This window comes from Rutilus rutilus (assembly GCF_951802725.1).
Source record: "Rutilus rutilus genome assembly, chromosome: 6".
Taxonomy (NCBI): Eukaryota; Metazoa; Chordata; class Actinopteri; order Cypriniformes; family Leuciscidae; genus Rutilus; species Rutilus rutilus.
In genome coordinates this window covers 20218315-20237139 of record NC_140214.1, presented here as the reverse complement: position 1 = coordinate 20237139, position 18825 = coordinate 20218315, and positions in this window count along the sequence as shown.

Sequence of the window (18825 nt, the reverse complement as noted above, 5' to 3'; positions counted from 1 at the left end):
AACTGGGAAAACAATTCTTGTGGATTTTGTGAAAAAGAAATTGAAACTGTAGAACATATCTTCTTTTACTGTGAATTTGTACAAGAATTTTGGCTTACATTTCAAAGTTGGTTACAATCTAAAGAGATATTGTTTCAGCCTTTAAATGTGAATTCAATTAAAGTTGGAGTCTTTCTGAGTGATAAATACTCCGATTTTTTGATTAACAATTTGATTGCTTTAGGTAAACACTTTATTCACAGATGCAAGTATTTAAAAATCAAACCCCATTTCAATGGATGGAAGAATGACTTAAAGCTATTTGTGAAGTCTCTTCATTGGATGATGGACAAAAATGCCCTAAAACTCCTCTCTGTTTTGGATATGTTTAAATTATTGGACTAAGACCCTCGCCCCATTTTTTATTTTATTTTATTTTATTTTATTTTATTTTATTTTTTTATTTTTTTTTGTATTTTTATGTTCTTATATGTGATATCAACACGATCATAATTGTATAATTATTCATTTCTGCCTTAAATGTTTGTACTTGAAATTTGTATATTAATAAAAAAAAAAAGTATACAAATGAGTCAGTGGTCGTGGGCGAAGCATGAGCATTATGACATCATAGTGCTCAGAAAATCCAAACGGCTTGATTATTGAGAGTGTTTAGACTTTTTGAGGATAAAAACTTGATCTTGTGTGGTGGTTGTGTCCACACACTGCAAAGACACATTTATATGTAAACAGCACAAGTGAATTTTGCATCCGATGACCCCTTAAAAAAAAAAAAGATACATTTTACTGTAAAAATGTTATTGTAAAAAAACCTTTTAATTGATTAATGGTAAGTTATTCCCTTACTCCATGGGGAAAAACTAATTTCATGTAAACGCACAGTTTTTGGAAGAGGAAAAAAGCAAGTAAGCTAGTAATTTACAGGGAAAAAACTGGTAGCCTAGTTTTATATCAGAGCACTTTTTGAGTAGTCTAAAGGCTTGAAGCATGCAGCAGGACACCTCTGAGTCACAAAAAAATGCATTTTAAATACCTTATGGATCAAATAAAAATGTAAAGTAAAATGAAAAAAAATAAAATAAAATGCAAAGCAAGGCAAAACATTTAGTATTATAATATATAAATCAAATAAATTCTTAGTTTATAACTAAGAATTTAGTTTCCTTTCTTTTGCCTCAGAAATAACTTTTCCTTCTTTGGAACTGCAAGTGTAGTGAATCACTCACCCTGAGCAGGTGAACTGTCTCAAAGCTGTGCTTATGCATGACTGTACTCATCATGCGAGACATGTTTCTAGTCAGCCACAAATATGGCTCTAGTAAGAGGGCTGGCCATTTCTGGTAAGATCTGCCATTAAAGACAGGAACCGTTACCTTTGGAGTGGGTGGGGTTGATGAAACAAAGAACAAGTCATCCTGCACAACAGTGTCCCCTAGTGGTAGCAATAGACAAACCTTCCTGTTGGGAAATCAAATCAATCTCTGGAATACTGTCAGCATATACACAGTGGGGATCAGGAGTCTGAATACATTTGTAAAAAAGCCTTGATTTTGTACCTTCAAAATTCATATATTTTCCCACTTTACAAATTACATTATCAGCTCAATAATCAGTCACATTGAGTTCAGAATATCTGTTTTGCTTAGTGGCAGCAGCACTCGAGCTCCACAAGTTAGTGTAAAACCTGGTGGTCATATTCTCCAGCATAATTTGAGATTTGAATCACACGATCAATGTCACAAATTTGTTTCTTTGTTTTTAACATTGTCAACATACTAAAACTATTTTTATTTATTGTTAGTTTATTACAGATTTTGATTATCTCAGACTTAAACCTCACTGTATAATGATGAACACCCTATGCTGGGTTGTTTTTGTGGGTCAAATACAGACAAACCCAACCGCTGGGTTTAAAAAGTTAATAAAAAAAATTTAAACAGTGGTTGGGTTTGTCCATATTTTACCCAATTATGGGTTGAAACATGGTGAGCATGGTGAAATGTATTCATTCATGATTTTGTCAATATGAAAGAGTAAGATCGTCACATACAGTACAGTTGGACTATAATGTGATTCACTAAGTGTTGCTTACAGCAAAGCCTGGACCTGGCACCCTGGCAACACACCGACATTCACAAAGAAAGACTCTCTCTAAGCAACTGAACAAACAGAAGCTCTTTCCAGCTCTTAACTCCTCCAGCCAACTCACTGCAAGCCACAAGCAAAAGAGACGCCTTAAAAGAACAAAACACAGAAACAAAAGAAAACTCTACTCCAAACTCTATGCAGCACCTCTCAGAAAACACACACATACATATTAGCATCCAACAGCTAAATAGGATCTCAGAGACTTCACTACAGCAGTGAATCAAGAGGTCTTATTGACTTCATTACTCATCACTGTTGTAAGTGAGAGAGGCTGCATGCTATCAAAGGCAGTTTAATTTAATTGAGCCTTCAAGCAGCCTCACAAATGTATGTGACTGTATTCAACCTACCTGCTCACCCAAGAGACACTGAAAAAATCTAATAAGTCATTCAGACACAATATGTTAATTGACTTTTTTTTGCAGCTGGCAGACTTAATTAAGCTCTCATTACACTGGAGAGAGGAAAGAGACAGAGGCACTTGCCATTACAATCTGCCTGTGTGCACAGCAAAGCTCCACTGAGAGATATAGCGATAGCAACAAAGTGCGTCTACCCACACTACTGGAAAACTGCAGGCAGATCTGATCACTGAGGTGAAACCGAACCAGACCGCATCCCCGATTAAGGTATAGTAGGTTTGAGGGTGCTAAACAGTGAAAACTCCGCAGGAAAACTGGGGATTTCTGTACTATGCGTATTCCAGCTAATTACGCTCTAAAGCTTTTGTGGAGTGATAAAATGTACATTTCTTTTGAACAAAATAATGCTGCTTTATATAAAAATCTTTTCAGATTATTACAGTTCGTTAAAAATTCCACAGCGAATCTCAAAAGTCACCAGTACGGCAATAAACTCATCATTGCTAATGGGCTTGATGCAATAACTCAGTGCTTTTCTAATTACAAGGACGTCTGTACTAATTACAGCCTGAATGGGAATGAAGTCTAAACATAGAAAACATTGATGCAATAGAACTGTCACATGTCTCCGATTTGGAAGCACCTTTGAGCTCTGGTTTTTGCTTCTCATTGAAAAACAACAAGGTCACTATACGCATTGTGTCATAAAATACTGAAAATTACCAATTAACTAGGGCTTTCAATTGATTACAAATTTTTATTGAATTAATTACGTGATGATATTGCTATTATGGATGCATGATATATCAATATATAAGTCAATATTCGAGTTTTATTTTCTGATTTATATTGGATGTTAAACTATACATGCTCATTTCCACTATTTTTACAATTTGATTACCTTTGCAGTCTTGTAACACTCAAATTTAATCTTTAAAAACACTAATAATTTAATAACACTGTTAAAATGTAATTTATTTTTCATACTGTATACTGTTTTGATGGTGATATTGTCCATTTATCTATTTACCTGTAACACAAATCATTTTCAGCTTATGGTAACAAATATCAGTGCATCCTTAATGCTGATCATTTTAATTAATTTTCATTTAGTAATCAAAATATTTGCTGGAAAAAAAAATACAAATTTAGATAATTTATTAAGATAACACATGGCAGACAATAAAAATGAATATATTGGATTCAATGTAATGCAAGTAATATTAAAAGTTGCTGCAAATGAACTACATTTTATTGAAATCAGAGCAACACTGACATGACAACAATGACAACAATCTCAAAAAAGCACAAAGTTTTCAACAATCCCTCATTTCTGATGCTCAAAAGCCAGTGTTGACTTTTTGCAGTCTGGATAGATCCGTCGGTGATCTTCCACCACATGAAGGAGAAATTGCAATTGTTCTTCAGAGTGTGTGAGATAGCCATTGTATTCTTGAATCAGAGCCACTCCTCTCTCGACTACTTTCATTGCATGTATGGTTGCCTGTGCCTCCTGATAATCTGCTTGATTCGGCCAAAGTTCCGGGTCAATTTCAAGGAATGTAATGTAATTTTTTTAACCAAAAAATGTGCTCTAAACCCAAACAATAACCAAGGTGATCATCAATAGAAATATGTATTGATTCCACCAGGAAAGGTAAATCTGCTAAAACGGGTCATGGATGGATTAATTTGGATTTAGTTTCTACAATCAGTAAACTGAGATATGTATCTAAAATACATATTTAGGAATATATGGTGCATTAGATGTTTTTATGGAGATTCTTTTGGAATTTTACTAGCCAGGTACAATACCAATTCAGATGATCTGGTTTTACGAAAATCATCAAAATCTCAGAAAGTTTAAAGCTATTGAGCTACCAGTAATTATTATGTTACTGCCATAAAAATTGGCATGCTGTATTTTCTTATATAAAGGAACAATTTGAAGGGTTAAGAGTATGACAATTGGAGACTTTAAAAATAAGGACCACCCTAATACGCAGGAATGCTTCCTTTGGGCAGAATTCCTGCTTGTGAATGGCTAAAGTTAAAGGAACACACCACCGTTTTTTTTAAATAGGGGTTATTCACCGTATCCCCTACATTTAGATAGGTGGGCAAACACATTTTTGTCTCAGTGCATGCATTGTCTTAGTCTGGCAGCACCGCCGCTAGCTTAGCTTAGCATAATGAACGGAATCCTTTGTTGCCGGATAACATGTCGTGAGTAAAAGTGAGAAAAAACAACACAAAAAAACGAATTACTTCTTGTGGCCTGCATGTTCACAACGAGTGCAAATAGCAATGCAGATTAAGACTAGGCGATTTCCTAGGCAGATATTGACTTGGGACTGAAGCACAGGTGAAGCACTGCTACATGGGCTCAGAGATATCACGCAACACTTGAAATCTCTGCGCCCAAGATATCTGATATCTCTGCGCCCAAGTAGCAGTGCTTCGCCTAGGAAATCGCCTAGTCTTAATCTGCATTGCTATTTGCACTCGTTGTGAATACGCAGGCCACAAGAAGTAATTAGTTCTAAAAATCTAAGTTGAAAGCTCTGCTGGTTTCTTCAAGCTGATGGGTTTTGTTTTCCTGTGGAGGTTATGAACAGAACGTTTGGCACACTGTTTGCACATCTTTGCCATCACTGCAACAGGAGTGCATTATTTGATAGATGATCTGAGACTAAACAAGGTTTTTATGGTTCATAAGTTTTTCCTCCAAGGTTGAAAATAATACAAACAGTGTTTAATCACCACAGCTTCTTCAGGTACATCTGAAGTATTTATGTATACTCATGAACACACTACACAACACAGATATACATGTATTCATACAAGACCAGCTCCTTCCACACTCAAATGTCATATTCGGAAATGTCTTCCAGACAATTACATGCCCCCCGCACTAAACAGCACAGCAGCAGACCAGTGGTAAATAGGAAAGCGGCGTTCATTATTTCCCTCCTACTGTTGTTGAAACAAGAGATTTCAGTCTGGTCAGTTGCTTTGGAAGCAAGAGTCTAAAGGCTGGATGAGACTTAATGAGAAGTCACACATAACCATCCGATATCCTTTTTACTCTCTCTGACCTTCTCTAGTAGACAGGCTTCTCCTCTAAACCAATTCATCTTACAGTGGGAAATATTTGCAAGTGGGACAAGGCCAGAGCGAGACTGGACACTTGTCAAAACCTTCACTTCAAACTGTACCCTTGGAACACTGCATGTTTTTGTACGAGTCTCCCCAGCCACTTCTGGTCACCTAGAGTCCACATGAATGGTTCATCCAGGTCCAGAAATGTATCCATGGGTTCAACAAATAACATGAAATCCAAACTGTTGAACCCAATAAAAAAACAAAAACAAAAACTATTTTTTTCTATTCAAGATTTCTATTTGGCCAATATTTTATTCGATTTCTGATATATCCTTCATGTCAATAATTACTGTAACAGCAATTTTATGTTTTGCAATAGAGCTCAGTTAAAAAAATATATATATATATTATATATAAATGGTAACATTAGAACCAACTGCAAGTATTACTGTAGTCTCTTGATTGGTTTGCAGGTGGACTGTGGCACATGTAAGAGGCAGAGACAACATCTATTGCTATGAAGAATATCTTAAATTAGCTAGTAATGAGGCTTATTTGCTTTCCAGACTACTTTTTGTTGTGTGTATGCTAACTGCTGTGCCGTGGATTCAGCAGGGACCCTGATTTACTAACAGCTTGAGTGTAAACTTAATAGCACCCACAAAATAAGTCCAACTAAGGTCTACTGAGAATTGTGTCTTTCAAGCAAAATAGCATATTATGTCAGATTTTGCGGGTTTCCTCCAAGGAAGGTCGTTTTCTCTGAGGAGGCAAGGGAGGAAGTGCTACTTCAAAGAAATTTGAATAAAGTAAGCGGTCAGAGGGAGGCAGCGTCTCTTCTGCCTTGAGCCCATTAGTCCTAAAGTAGGGATGCACAATATATCGGCCACCATATACTGCAGGTATCGGCCGTATATGGTCACAGACAGATTCACAGATAAATTTGGACCTTTCTTTACTTTGTATCCTTGAAATAAAAACACTGTTTATATGTTCTAACATTGCTAAGAAATAAAATAAATAAATAGGCTACTCATTTCCACAGGATATATCTACAGCCAAATAATAATGGGCATATGGAATAGCCACATTTAATTGTTTCGAGATCGCAGGGTGAATTCTGTTGCTATACTGACATTTAGAAAATGATTATGCCAAGTTTCTAAAGGTAAATTAACCCCCTGTGTATTAGTTTTGTTACTGCAGGTATATTTTAAACCAAATCACAAAGTTTAAACACATAATTCACTAATTAATTATGTAGTAACAGTTGACACTGGATCATCTCTTGAATACAAGGTTCCTTTGTGATTGTAAAATATGAGCACATGTGGCAAGTGTATTAGGACGTCACAGCCCTTGATAAGGTGCATAGGTTCAGAGATAGGCTCACTGAGGGGTCCTGAGGGGCTAGATGCTGTTCGTTTGCTACAAAAAAAAACTTTTAATGAACCCTCATTGAAGCTATATATTTTCCATTTGGTGGAAGAGGCTGTTAAAAATGCATTTATCAAAGTGATCTGGTGAAATACTTGATGAGAGAATCAAAGCAGATTCCATGTTTAACAAATTAACAAATAAATAAGGTACAGTAATAGTTTATTTTGATGGTCCCCTTTAGGCAATTTGTTGCACCTGTCAACTAACTCTCATTAGAATATTAGTAGAGTAACTAGTAGACTGTCTGCTTAATATCAGCTAACACATTATTTTAATGGTCCCCCAACATACATTCTACTGACTAAGTAACTTTGCAAGTAGCCTAAATGCCAACTTGTTCTACTAAATTAATACTAACAGTTTACTAATACTCTAATGAGAGTTAGTTGACATGTTTAATAATGCAATGTCTAAATGGGACAATCAATTTAAAGTGTAACCATAAATAAAACGTATACGTGTGTGTGTGTGTGTGTGTGTTTGGCTATACTTGTGAGGGCCAAATTTCGTCAAAATATAATTAACCTGATATAAAATCAGTGGAAGTCTATGCAATGTCCTTACTAATATAGTTAAAAAATAAAAATAAATAAAAAACGTGTTTGTGTGTGCTATGTTATATACTACTGATGATGTGGACAGCCATTGCTGCTCAAGACAACAAATGCTGGTGAATTCTTGGTAGGCCTACATGTTATAGAATCTTGAAACAACACTGTTAAAGGGATATTTCACCCAAATGAAAACACTGTCATCATTTACTAACCCTTACATCATCCAAACACTTTTTTTTGTTCTTGCATTGAAAGTGAGTGGTCTCTTTTATTGTGGGGAAAAAAGAGCAGCTTGGGCATTCTCAAAGTGTTCTCTACTAGTTATCAATTTTTGTTTTCAATGTATGGAAAAGGGTAATTTGGACATTTAAAGTCCCTTTCAAGGCAAGTCAGTTCAATGCGGCCATCTTGGAAGCGCACTCAGACAGTTATTTTCAGTCATGCAGGAACAGCTTCTATCTAACTGAATGGGAAAATACCAAAATCTCAAAAACTGCTTGCAAGATTCACATTTCAATAACAAATCAGCTATAAAAATCAGACATGAATGATATCATAAACTTTGCTTGTTCTCTCAAATAATGCTAAAAAGACTGTATATATCAGGTTTAGTCAGTAAAAGCCAAGATGACCATTTTTAATGCTTCATTTTAATAACCATTTACGGCTGAGAATATACCTACTAACTATTACCATGTCTTTGCCAACAAAAAAAAAAAACAACTTTTCTGATGAAACTTTTAGCTGCTGTCTTTAAAGTAGCCAACCTACTAGCAGAGTTTCCCACAATGCAAGAGTAGAATAAATGCTATACATCAGGCTAAGAATGGCTTCTCCTCTCTCAACTCGTTAGGCCTCAGCGCCTGCAATGATCTGGAAAATAGGCTTCCAGTCTCAGTCTCACTGTGGCAATGGCACAAGGACCCTCCTCTCACTCATTTCCACCATCACTGATATTCACAGGTCAGTGATCACACAAAGCCAAGCATCTGAAAGGCTCCCACCCCTTTGCCATTTTCATCCACGGAGGGAAAGGGAGATGAAGATCAAGGAAAAAAAAAATCTGTAAAAAATCTGCTGCTGCTCAATCTGAGAGGACCAAACTCATCAAAAGGGGATATCTGTTCCATATGTATACGTTTATGAGCTATGAAGGCAAAAGATGAACGAGATTACATTTAAAATGTGCTTCAATGACAGAAAAGAGGATTATGTTCGCGGCTCATTTGTACACCGACTCGCACTGCCAATTCAAAGTACCGTAGTGGAAACTCAGAGTAATTTGAATTCCACAAGTGCTCATAACATGGTCTGCTTGACATTTCCTCTATATGCCCCTGTTTGCTTACTTTTTAGATTGTGTACATCCTCCAAAGACTATTTCTTACAATAACCAATCTGTCTTCCTGACCTCAAAAATCAATATGTAATCCAAATTAGTTGTTCTGGGGAAAAAAAATTGGGGCAGGGTGAAGGCTAGTAGTGTTACATGCATTCTGGGCAGAAAATGGTTTGATAAATTCTAGATGATGGATTTGCACCGACTTGATATGAGTCATAAATTTTGAAATGCTTAAAGCTAGAATTGTTATTAATTTAGCCTTCTCCCTCACCGCCAATGCGCCTCACATAATCGTAAAAGTTAGATTTGAAAAATATGTGTCATTATTTTGAGGTTAAACTTTGCCGTTGCTTCCCTAATGACAATCAAAATATTGTACTCAAGCAAAATGTTGCTGCAGTCTTAAACTGAACATGCTGGGCTTTTCGCAAAGGACAGGCTCTATAGTTTTGATAAAGTAACACCTGATACAATGTGGTAAAACATCCTATACTTAAGACATGACATGGGTTCTGAAAGACCTTTAGCTTAGCAACTAACAAGCTTGTCACAAGGACTCATCATTCAATCATGGTTCTGAGGTGTGTGTCAGGTGAACATTTTGAGACTCAATTGCTACATGGAGATTAAAACCTGTCTGCCAGCTGTGGCCTCTAGCTCCATGATCATTATGACTGACAGCAGTTACAGTGTTTAAAGTTCAGTGGAGCCAGAGGTGACCATCTCTTTCTCCAACAGAGTGTAAAAAACTGTGTGAAATATAAAGTTATGGTTCATATTTGTTCTTTTCTGGAACTTATGTGAACAATATACCAAAAGTAGATGTTGAATTTAATAAGATTAGACAAGGAACATGAAAAGACAAAAAGCAACAGATAAATCTAATCCCTAATGCAACGGTTTGAATGTTAGACAAAAAGAGATGACATCTGCCAAACCAAAGCTTTTCATGTATAATTTTATACCAGTAGGCTAATAAATTATTAATTATTATTTGCTTAAATGCAATTTCTGAGCAGGTTCTTAAAATTGTCTTGGAAATGATAATTAATAACTTGTTATAGTCTAATCTCTCTCTTTCAGTATCAACGGAACCATAAAGTACAGTAGCTAGGCTATAAAGACTATGACATTACAAATAAATGGAGAGCCCCATTCCATTTACAGTACCATCTACTCACCCATGCGAAGGAAAAACTCCTCTGACCTCCACTCCTATGTTCCTATCATTCATTTTCACTTCTTTGAGGACCCAAAATAATTTGCATTTCATCTGTATTTTGACAAAACTAGAACGTTTCCCTTTCGCCTGTTGTATCTAAGCGGGTTTGATGACGAACTATGTAACACTGAAAGCTGATTGGCTTGAATGGTTCTTTCTGCTAATGATTGGCTATTTGCGGAAGGCAAATTTCATTTCGCCTCCGATGCCTTTTTTAATGCCTTTTTAAGCCGCATTTTGGACGAAAGCAAACAACGATGCATTATTTGAATATCAATTTTGATTGGTCAGCTTAGTAAAAAGAATAACTTCCATGCATGCAAATAGTGCACACTAGGTGAATGAATTGAAAAAGGTATCTTTATCATCATTGCATTTGAATAGATATTTGAGGAGCCTCACTTGCATCCTCTCTTACTGACCACCATACATTTGTGGGTTCCAAAGTAAAGCCTTAAACTATTTATATTATAGATAATATTATATTAAATGTGAATTTGAAAAAAAAAAAATACTTTTTTCTAATAACCCAATAATATGTTAGTCCAGAGCTGTGGTTTGCCTTTAGTTCCACACATAGAATCTAAAGGTTTGCATTTGAGCTGAAACGGCTGCAGTGACTCTATTCCCACAACCTACGAACATTATTCACATTGCAGACTGTGTCATTTTATTTACAGTAATGTTTAATTCAGGAGGTGATTTGTGCCGTATAGAGCTGTTTTGGTTATAGATGTTTAACAAAACGTTTTGTTCATAGTGCTTATATTCTGTATGCTTTGGTTGTTTTAAAAATATATGCTGCGCCAGTCTCGCTCCATTTACACTGGTGATAGCAGTGTTTCAATTCCTTTATGCTTGTCAAAAGAACAAAAGCCTATCGGAGGCCACAATGAAGAGAGACCGAAAAGAGATGAAATCATAATAATGTCTGAATAATGTCCATGCAACAGGCTAAAACAGAGTTATGTAGTGGAGAGATGAGGGATATAAAATAAATGAGCGAGTGAGCAAATTTAATCTGCTTCTGACAGATGCTAAAGCAGCAATGGCAATGATTTTAATGTGTCAGGGGTTAATATAGATGGTGAGGCTCACAATAACAAAAAAAGAGACGCTACAGTCAGCTATTTACTTCCATCAGTAGAAATCTACTAGCATTAGCATGCCAAGGTGTGGCGAATGATATGATAATTGAACAAAAATGAAAACTGTGAAATACCAAATTGAGGTAAACAGGGGGAGTAAACTCTGTAGGAATTAATTCAGCTCTATCTGGTGGATTTCATCGTCAATTTTGTTCACTGCAGGGACACAATTATTCTCTCAAGAGACCGCATATTTGACTGCACTTACCTCAAAATTCATCTCTAAACCCCTAGATTCCCTGCTGTGAATGCTGTTTACTCAAAGGCTGCACCAATCAAGCCCAGACAATAAATATTTATAATGTAACACTGGGGCATGAAATAATATTTCCCATACAGAATGACCTGCTATGACCAATAGGCCTACTTTTTAAACCAACAGATTCAAAAAAAAAAAAAAAAAAAAAAAATCCTGCCTTTTAGTTTAAACAAATGTTACTAAGCACGAGGAATCTGTCTATCAGAAAATATCATGTAGTTGTCATGGTCTTTAGAAGATCATAGCATGAGACTGAAGTATTGCCATTTATTCTAGTGTAACTTCACAAATCAATGGTGGAATATAGAAAGTCTCCAAAATGACTTATTTAAACAAAATGAAAAAAGATTTTTTTTAGTCATGCCTTAAAATAGCTTGAATGTAACTTTACACCCTTGCTTCATTTAGTATACGTATATGCAAATGAGCCCCTCCTCTACTCACTCACTCACACCAGCTCAGAGATCCACTCAGTCAACTTTACTATAGTAAACAGTGCAATGGCAAGTGGAAATACTCGTTTAATTCAGCCATATATGTTTGAACCAGAAAATGATTCAGAAGAAGAATTATGTATTATGCTTTTTCCTTTCAGGCAGTATGTATGAAGCTGTTTGTGAATGTAAAAGGTCTGCAAAGTTTTAAAGATCAAAGTGCATGACAAATAGGGTCGTCAGCAATTCCAATCTCAATGTTTGAACCTGAAACTAATTCAGAAGAAGAAGTGGAGGAGTGAACTATACAGGCTCGTATACAAGTCAATGTATCAGAATGGTAATACATTTTATGTATTGCTCTCTACAACGTCAGACACATAACGGTAATTAATATGATTAGCCTTTTGCTTGACTACGTTATCAAACAGCCAATAATGTGTTGCTAATGTTATTCAAACCATGTTCCCATTTGCCATCTCAGTCTAACAATCAACATCCTTAGAAATACTTTGAACAACTTAGAGTGTCAGTGGAGAAAGGCATAGTTCATAACATAGTAATATTATACATAATTCACCCGCTATATTGCTAAATGTACCTGATTTTTCACACTGTATCAACAGAAAAATACACCGGGATAACCTGGCTTCTCACTCCCCTGCTTCATAGCAGTTAATGATATGCTAACGCCCATCCGGATGTTGACGTGATTGGTTACAAGGTAGTTTGTGACGTAAGAAACACCGGTGATTTCAAGCTGCGTTTTGAGACTGTCAAAAATCATGAATTTGAAAAAAATGAATTTGCACATGGTTTGTCTTAAAGCATATAAAAAATATCACAAAAGCATATAAACAACATTAAAAAGGGGTCATACAATGAGGAATCAAATTTTAATGTATGATATAATATGATATAATGATATAAAAGAGCTTCATGTACTATGAAGACATACTATAATTTTAAAAACTTCCTCCCCAGTCCAAAAAAGCCAGTACATGTTGCAAATAAAAGAAAATACTACAGGTATATTCTCAATTAAGGAAAAAAAAGCCTAATAAAATGTTAAAACATCTACTATATTACAGTGAAATGCAATTTATATGTAGCTTGCACAGTTTTTTTATTTTTTATTTTTAGACAGAACACACTGGTATGAAAGGCCATCAGTGGAGAAAGATGATCTTTGGTGTAATTACAACATCCAGCGTTATTAGTAAGCTATAATACTAATGTTTTAAATAACGTACTGTATGAATAGTTAAAGAAAAAGCAAATTAAAAAGGAAATTCAGACATTATGAAAAAACACAAATATTAAAATACCCAAAAATATTATAATAAATAATGATGTTAATAATGTAAATGTAAAATATTACATTTAGCAAAAACGTTTTTATTTTTTGTCAGTATTTAATTCTCAGCAAAAATATTGCGTTAGCTTTCGACATCAGTATCATGCTTTCAAAAAGTACCTTTTTACTGCAGTACTTGATTCCAATATACCTCTTTATCTCCATAAGACACAGAGTTCAATCAAAGGCAGGGCACCATTTCCTCATCCTGTTGCGACATAAAACCCCCTAACACATGGATCTCTTTTTTTTCTCTTGGACCGTTGTTCCGTAGTTGTTCTGGGTAACAAACACTATCAAACGTGGCACTGCAAAAAGACGTGTGTACCTCCTCCCTCATCTGACAGCACACTGGCAGCTCCGTCATCTCCTGCACCCTAATCCTGCCCCAGGGGCAGTATTCTCACCAAACTCATTATGTCATGTCTCTGCACTGCAGTTGCAAATCTTTGAAACACCAAGTGCTGTTCTGATACAGACAACACACTGCTGTTCACCACTAACTCGCTTTTTTCCTCTCGTTTCCTTCTATCCCTCTGAATTATGCATGCTGTTTCCATCACTCACACTCCTCTAAAGATGTCTTCTTCTGCCAATTAATGGTACAGTGGAAGTGCGAAGGGATGAAGAATGGGCGCTTGTTGCATTGGAGAATAGTTCAGATGAATTTGTTGGATATACATTGATGACAGGGTCAAGGATGCGTTGAGGAGCCGAGGATATTCTTGAAGTCCGCGGCACTGCTCGTCTGAGGCACAATGTGAGGGGTCAGGGAAAAGCTTGGGCTGGCATATATCAGGGTCAATACACATGCTGTTATCTCCCTTTGGTCTCCTTCCAAGACCCTGTGTATACCACAAAACAATTGATTGAAGGTTAGAAAAAGCAAAGTTGTTTAATGTTCTACTTGCTTTTGCAATGACACAAAATCTGGTTTGAGTACAGTAGATTCTGCCATCAATTCAGAAGTGTCATGCACATTCAACCTGAGATGACCGAGCCAAGTGGATTTTGAATGCAATTTCTAAAATACGTTTTCTCCCTTTAAAGTGCCCCTATAATGCTTGTTCCTTTCATGCAGTGTGCAATATAGCTGTTTGTGAATGTAAAAGGTCTGCACATTTTTTTAAGATTAGCGTGCAGGACTAATAGATTCGTCAGCAATTCCAATCTGTCCTGTTACATACCTACATAACAATGTAACAAATTCGCATAATGCCTGCCTATGGTCTTCATTGGCTGCAGGCAAAAAACATTTACTTTTACCCACCCTCAAAAACTGTACTTGTAGCTGAGGCCTTCTTGTTGTCGACATGTCGAGTAGACGCTGTATTCAGTTTCACACGCTTCAAAAGTCACCTTTATTTATATGGTGCTTTATACAGATAGTTTCAAAACAGCTTTACATGCAGTGATAAGCATAACGATTCAGTGATGCAAACAGAATTCAACTCTGCTGTAATGCGGCTCTAAAAAGACAATAGTAAACGGTCATTATTTAGTTGAAATCAGTTCAGTGTTGATTCATTTCTGTTCAATAACTGTGTAAAGTACATCAATTATGAGATGAGTTCAATTCAGTTATAAAGCAGCTCTGCAGAAAAGAGTGATGTCATCATCCTGCTGAGTTTAATTCTCATCTGATAGTGTCAGTGCAGACAAATCAGTAATATTGCTGAATATTAAGTGTCCCCAACTAAGCAAGCCAGAGGCGACAGTGACAAGGAAGCCAAACTTCATCAGGTGACAGAATAGAGAAAAAAAACCTTGGGAGAAACCAGGCTCAGTCGGGGGGCCAACGAACGAACAGGGCGTGATTATGATTCAGGCTGCATCAGAAGTCAGATTGTGGATCGGTAGCATTCAAAATATTTAATCCAGTTCTTTCTGCTTGAAGATTGGATTCATCATGCTGGTATGGAGATGAAGCTGGTCATTGGGGTCTGTGCAGAGGACTTGTCTGGCTCTTATGTTCTTTGCTGAGGATCTGTGCTGATGACTGTCATGTCGATGAGGCCTTGCATGGGATTGTCTAGACACGGTCTCTGCGATGAGGTCATGTCTAGGTGCAGGTCCACCATCTGATCTGGATATGACAAAAGGATGAGGACTCACACTGGGGGAAAAAATAAAAGGATATATATACAAAAGGAGACCTGGGCTTGTCACACTTTTTACTCCAATAAATATTTCTCACAGTATTTTTATTTGATAAGATAATTTTCTGTACATACAATGATTACAAATAAATAGCTATTAAAGATTTCCATTGTTAATGATAAAGAAAAAAATAGAAACATCATACACGTTAACCATAGCAGGGCATGTTGTCACAGTGGAACCTGCCAAAAATTGCAGTCTAGTCATATTGAATTTTACGTGGATGAAAACAAGGCCGTGAGGGATAGACTTATAGTCTTTACAATAGCATGTGTCACAAAATGCAATGACAGACAGGTTGAGGATCGAAGCAGAGCTTTTATTGGGACAATCCAGAATCGTAATCCATAAAACAGGCAAATTAGTCAGAGACCGTGCAGATAATCCAAACAATGAACTCCAGGGCAGAAAACAAAGGCAAACAGGGAAATCCAGGACAACAGGCAGACGATCAAAACTAAGACATGGGAAACCAAGATAGAAAGGCGCAGAATTGCAGTGTAACACTGAACATACAAGACTTTGCAAAGAATGAATGAATACACCGGGTTTAAATAGGAAAACATAAACGAGATAATGATAAACAGGTGGTAGTAATCAGAGCATGATGAGTTCAGGCAATGGGTTATGGGAAATGTAGTTCGTGAAGTGGTGGCAATGGACTAGGGAGGAGTGCTAATCGGAGATCACTCCATCTGGTGGATGTGACAGCGTGTTTAAATGTTTAAATGTCCTAGATCACAATATTTTCACATATCACAACTTTAAAAATGTTTTTTTTTTTTTTTTTTATTGAACAATTAGTATTTTGGTACACAATAATACAATCTATTGAATACAATGTACTTCTCTCCATCAGTCTTGTTTTCATTCATGTATGAAATAAAATAATAATAAAAACAAAAAATGAAACAAAAATGTTAAACATTAACAAAAAAATTATCGTTTTTTTTTATTTCTTTTTTACCAATGAATAATGTCCCTAAAAGTATAATAAATTTAAAAAACTGTTTTAAAATGTTATATGATCATTATTGACAAAAACAAAACAAAAAAAAACAAACAAAAAAAACCACCAGAGCATAACACCAAGGTCATGTATTTGATTCCCAGGGGACGCATGAACTGACAAAATGTACATCTTGATTGCACTATAAGCCACTTTGAATAAATGTGTCTGCCAAATGCATAAATGTAAATGTTCCAGGCTTGAACATCCAGGCTGAGAAGAACTGTCCATGGTCCTGATCCTGCACTACCACATTAATCGAATACATGTGACCTACTTTGTTTGAAACTTTATCATCACGTTATAAGACCTCTATTTATTGGATATGCAATCTTCATTAGTTTTGGACATCTCTCAACCGTACTGCTGTGTCTTAAATTGGCTGTCTTACACAGATGTTGCTTCTGAGCATCATGAAGCACTTTATGAGTTCTGTGCATGCAGGGAGCTGTAGTCTGTGTGATTTGTTGCACCTGGATCTTGACAGTTTACAATATCTGCACATCTCATTGTACCTGTTTGTGTCAGTAGCGATGTCTTTGCGTGTCAGCACTGATTTTTTGATGTGCAGCAGGAAACAGACAAGGATGGGATGCAGGCCTAATCCATCTAAATGTTAATACTATAGCCATTAATTACCCATGATGCAGTGTCACATTAAACCATCAAATATTTATAGTCTATTGTGATACAGCTGGTACATTCATCTCAATCAGAGTCAATCCCACCTTCAGCTTGATGGTGTCATATCCTCCCCCCCGGCTCCACACAACTCAATCATCAACAACAAAACTGATAGCCCCAATGCAAAAGAAGTGATTTGAAAGTGAGGCAACATTTTAATGAAACTTTAATTGTAGTTGTAGGGTGTATCATGTAGTCTGATACATGCAGTCCAAGTTACATGCTATTGCCTCACAGCTTAACAGCTTTAGACCTCAAGTATTATCGATCTTAATCACGGCTAAATGCATCCTTACTCTATCATACATAGCAATGTCAGTAAGATACAATGGTTCTACATCATCAATACATGAAGTTTTTTAGGAGAAAATATATGACTAATAATAAAACAGATGACAGTGTCTAGCTGATTCTGCATTCAAAAACATCCAGTATGAAAGGCTTCTTACACATTCTCTGCTGCCTGCTCTTGGTAAGTGTGGTTTGGCATGTTGTCTATATAGCACTTACTTAAAGAAAATAATATAATAATCAAAATTTATAGATTAGAATAAAATACATTTCTTTTCTTTCTTTTTATTGTTAACCAAAGTTCAAAGTCCAGTTACACAAATGCCTAGTTCAAATTCTTTCCAAACTGTTTACTGTATATCCGCTGTTTAATAGGCAGGTTCCATTGTGACAATATGCCCACAATACTGAGTCACAGAAGGGTCACTGTTTTGTTTTCTCTTGGGCAATAACAGTTGAAATATTCAGTAGATTTTATTTATTTTTTGCAGTATGGACATTACGGTATGTGCCTATAAAAAAAAAAAAAAGACTTTCAAAAATAAGCCTACCCTGAGATACATATTCACCACTGGTGTAAAAGGTGTGACCGATAGCCCAAGACCACTAAAACACAGCATGAGGTTAGATGAAAAGGGCATTTCGTATTACTTTAAATCTACCCACATTCTGTTTGAGATCTTAAGTAGACATATTTGACACATTATACTTATTTAGGTTCAGAAGCAAAGTGAAAATGTACTGTGTTTGTAGGCGATAATATGCAGATCACTGAATGACCATAGTGAGCAGTCCTAATTATTGGTATTTTCATGTCAATTTATGGTAAAAGCTGAATTTTCCTTTGAAGCTTATGACTCACATACACAGTCCATTAAATGACATTGTGAAAGCCTGTTTCCCTCCTGTACCTGGCAGCTCTCCCATATCCATTTTATAACTCTCCTCTGAAAAGACTGGTTTTCCTTTTAACACTAGTCAAAAACAACCTCTTTTCATACTAAAAGTCACCTCTCTTTTCTTCACCCACAACAGGTCCGTGATTTACTGCTCTCCACATGTTCCCTTCTGGCCATCTGTGTACCGTAAAAAAAAATAAAAAAAATTCATTACACATTTGAGGATGTGTGTAAATACAAACTATATATTTTTCTAGTTCTTCCAGATATCTCTGCTCTGATAATAGTATATAGTTGAAATACTACAGTAAAATATGGTTTCAGAATGTAATATTTGAATTGAATGCATCTATCATATTCTCTTAATCCCATATATGTGTCACCATTATGTTCAGTTTAGTTTTGTTTTCA